Source organism: Myotis lucifugus, unplaced genomic scaffold, assembly GCF_000147115.1.
Source record: "Myotis lucifugus unplaced genomic scaffold, Myoluc2.0 scaffold_1, whole genome shotgun sequence".
Lineage (NCBI taxonomy): Eukaryota > Metazoa > Chordata > Mammalia > Chiroptera > Vespertilionidae > Myotis > Myotis lucifugus.
In genome coordinates this window covers 7,874,952-7,879,401 of record NW_005871049.1, presented here as the reverse complement: position 1 = coordinate 7,879,401, position 4,450 = coordinate 7,874,952, and the positions used below count along the sequence as shown (strand labels likewise).

The window sequence follows — 4,450 nt, the reverse complement described above, 5'->3', positions numbered from 1 at the left end:
GGAAGGACTATGAGGGAGGAGGGCCTTAGGAATCACTATAGTAACCAATTCAAAGGGGAATATTGACCAATCAGAGGGGATATCAGGACACAGGAACTGCAGCCTTTATAAAACATAGGGAAAAGGAACTCTGTGGGACTCTTCCCCCTCCCTACATGGGAGTCAGTTCTGTGGGACTCTTTCCCTCTTCCCATGTGGGAGTCTGTACTTGTTCTTCAATAAAACTCCACCTTTGCTATACCACTTTCTGTCCATGGATTCATTCTTCAATTCCGGCAAAGAATCCAGGTGCCAGTGAAGTATGGTACCTATTTGCTTTGTTTAACAATGGACAGGTTACTTTGATTTTCTAAATTGTATAAGTCATCCCATTCGATTGAATGCCTTATTGATTGAATGACTATCCCATTGATTGTGATCTTACTGGTTATCAAAGCACATTCTTCTGTACCTGGGAAACAGGACAGCACAATTACCCTAAATTGTTTTAGTGGCCACAGGTGGTGCGTTCCAGTTGACTCAGTGGTCCTAAGACCAGGACAGCGCAATTACTCTAAATTGCCTCGATGGCTCTAGATAATGTGTTTCTATCAACTCAGTGATCTGGAGACCCAGAACTGTAATTTAGATAACATGCCTAAGTTTAACCCAGGTTACCCAAAGGCTCTAGATAATGTATTTCTGTCAATTCAGTGACCCCGAGACCCGAAACTGTAATTAACATGCTTAATTCTGCTTCTGTAATCTGCTTTTTTGCGAGCCAGGTGCCTCATTCCAAACCCTGGGATGTAATCAGTACCTTTGTGATTTTTGCCTATATAAGTCTGGTTTTGCCACCATCTTATCACTATGAGATTTGGGAATGTCCCCTCATAGTCCCGGATTGCAATAAATGTGACTCTTTAATTCGACTTCTTGAGGCGTCCTTCTGTGATTCGCGGGGTACATTACAACACCAGTCCAAAAATTCGGTATCAGAATGATACAGAGAAGATTAGCATGGCCCCTGCGCAAGGATGACACGCAAATTCGTGAAGTGTTCCATATTTTTGTATCAAGCTATACTACAAAGCCACTGTTCTCAAAACTGCCTGGTACTGGCACAAGAACAGACATATATATCAGTGGAACAGAACAGAGAACCCAGAAACTGACACAAGCCATTATGCTCAATTAATATTTGACAAAGGAGGCAAGAGCATACAATGGAGTCAAGACAGTCTCTTCAATAAATGGTGTTGGAAAAATTGGACAGATACATGCAAAAAAAAAAAAAAGGAACTAGACCACCAACTTACACCATACACTAAAATAAACTCAAAATGGATAAAGGACTTGAACGTAAGATGGGAAACCATAAAAATCTTAGAAGAAGCCATAGGCACCAAAATAGCAGACATTTGTTGTAGCAATATCTTTACCGATACACTCCTAGGTCAATAGAAACTAAGGAGAAAATAAACAAATGGGACTACATCAAAATAAAAAGCTTCTGCACAGCAAAAGAAACCATCAACAAAACAACAAGAAAGCCCACTGCATGGGAGAACATATTGGCCAATATTATTTTGATAAGGGTTTAAACTCCAACATTTACAGGGAACTCATACAACTTAACACAATCCAATCAAAAAATGGGCAAAGGACCTAAATAGACACTTTTCAAAAGAGGACATAAAGAAGGCCAATAGACATATGAAAACATGCTCAAAGTCACTAATCATCTGAGAGATGCAAATCAAAGCGACAATGATATACCATCTCACATCTGCCAGAATGGCTATCATCAACAAATCAACAAACGACAAGTGCTGGGGAGGATATGGAGAAAAAGGAACCCTGGTGCACTGCTGGTGGGAATGCAGCCTGGTGCAGCCACTGTGGAGAACAGTATGGCATTTCCTCAAAAAATTAAAAATGGAACTGCCATTTGACCCAGTAATCCCACTTCTAGGAATATATCCCAAGAAAACAGAAACACCAATCAGAAAGGATATATGCACCCCTATGTTCATAGCAGCACAATTTATCATAACTAAGATTTGGAACAGCCTAAGTGCCCATCAGTAGATGAGTGGATTAAAAAACTGTGGTACATCTACACAATGGAATACAACGCTGCTGTAAAAAAAGAAGGAATTCTTACCATTTGCAACAGCATGAATGGAACTGGAGAACATTATGCTAAGTGAAATAAGCCAATCAATGAAAGGTAAATACCACATGATCTCACTCATTTGTGGAATATAAAGAATATTATAAACTGATGAACAAAAATAGATACAGAGGCAAAGAAGCATCAAAATGACTGTCAAACTACAGCAGGAAGACAGGGGAGGGTTGCGGGGGGGTAAGAGATCAACCAAAGGACTTGTATGCATGCATATAGTAAGCAAAACCAATGGACGCAAGACATGGTGGGGGCGGGGGGCATGTGCCAAGGGGTAGGGGAGGCTGGGGGGAGGTCAATGAGGAAAAAGGAGACATATGTACTACTATTTGTAATACTTTAAACAATAAGATAAAATTAAAAAAATATTTTCCAGATTAAAAAAAAAACAGAAAAGAAAATTAAGATACATTTTAATAAAATTAAATTTACACAAAAACATTATGGAAAAGAATGGGTCAAAAATTACCACCCACTAGAAGACAGCAAATTCACATAAGATCTAAACAGGAGTTGTAATGTTAAGTGTTTTAAACAGAATCCAAGCCTTCAAGTTATTTATTTATTACATGTGATGCAATAAAATTATTTATTTTTAAATGCTCTGAATAAATATTGAATACCCTGTGAACTTGGTCATCATAATTTAAATATGAAACCAGTATGCATGGTTGAGTTTTATTTTTATATTTTTTGATTCCAGACATAATCAGCTATATAGGTGCAGGTATGGGGTAGTCAGAAAGTTTAATCCAAGATTGGGATTTTTGCCAGCTTTCTACAGTGAAGCAAGAAAGTGACAAACATGTTGATATTAATTGTGAAGCAATTCTTTAAATGTTGGAGCCTGGGATTTAAGGTGGGTCATTAGAGAAGTGAAAACCTGACAGTGATGATGCTCAATACAAAGATGTGATACTTGATGCACTGTAATAATTTATTACAAAAAGTATTGTTAATAACCACCCATACATGTATTGCTCTTCTCAATCAGACATTAAAAAAGGTAAAGTGGGGATTCCTTGTGTAAGTTTTGTGATGTAACACAGATAACATTTGTATCATGCTGGGGGTAATTATTTCTATGTTGTTTTCTAGACTGTAAGTAAATTATATAATATATATATTTGCCAATTATATACTCAGGAGGATTTCCTTGGTCCCACTAGCTTTGAAGAAATTTTAACCATCAGTTACCTATTAATAAGGAATGTCTCCTTATTCCATTTAGGTTATCTTAACATCTATAACTATCTCTAATATAAATTGTGCTTCTTGAATAGGTTGGCACAATATTCTGCCTAATTAAAATCCTGATCTATTGTAGCAGTGGGTGGGATGTTATAATTTGTTTTCCTTTGAATCAAAAATAATAAGGCCTGTTCTGTGTTGGCACTGGGTATCTTACACATTGCACAGAATCATTGTTGCTACATAATTTTGTTTTGCTTTGTTTTGTTTTGAACAAAACAGTCAACATTCCTGTCAGTCTGGAGTTGCCTTTGAAGTTCATCTTTTCACTCTACCTTAGTGATAGCAATAACAGTTGGTAAGAAATAATTTTTCCCATGAATACAAAAATCAGTAGACACAATCAGAATGAACTGTAATTTTTCTGGTTAATACTTTTAATAATCTATAAACCTGAGATTATATGACATGATGAAACCTACATGCAATTTTGTCTCTCACTCATCCATTTTTTTTCTGTAGCTTCTTACAAAGATACTCTCACTTACACATGACCAAACTATGTTATGTGCAGATGGTATACTGCGCATAACCAAGTAGCTAGTGATAGGACAATTTTTGTCCAATAGACTAATGGAGCTGGGAATGGATTACTTTTATTTCATGATAAAATGTCTTCCAAGTCAATTATCTTTCTTATATCTAGATCTAAAAGAGATTCTAGATCTAAAAGAAAAACACACTTGCTAGAAAATGAAGCACATCTATCCTCATATATGGACAAACGGGATGCTAGTGAGCATTCAAACCCCAGATTAAACATGAACTCAAGCGCATCACTGAGGATTTATAATGGGGCAGTGAATACTGTCACTGTGATGAGTTAGTTGTGTGACAGTGAAGGGTAGGGTTTCACACAGCTTAAACTTTAATAAATATACTTTTTGTTAAGCAGACTTATGATTGAATTATTTCTCTTCTGTTTTATCAGTTTTGATGTGTGTTAAATGAGGTTAAAAATACCTACTTCCATCGTTGAAGTTGTATTAATGAAATTAAGTAAAGTGTAAAAATGCCTACTTTATTCAC

General features: G+C 36.5%; 1 pseudogene; it reads left to right on the top strand.

The window, feature by feature from the left end:
- The first annotated feature begins 967 nt into the window (after window positions 1-967).
- LOC111826598 lies at window positions 968-1,051 on the top strand (annotated as a pseudogene).
- Window positions 1,052-4,450: the final 3,399 nt, after the last annotated feature.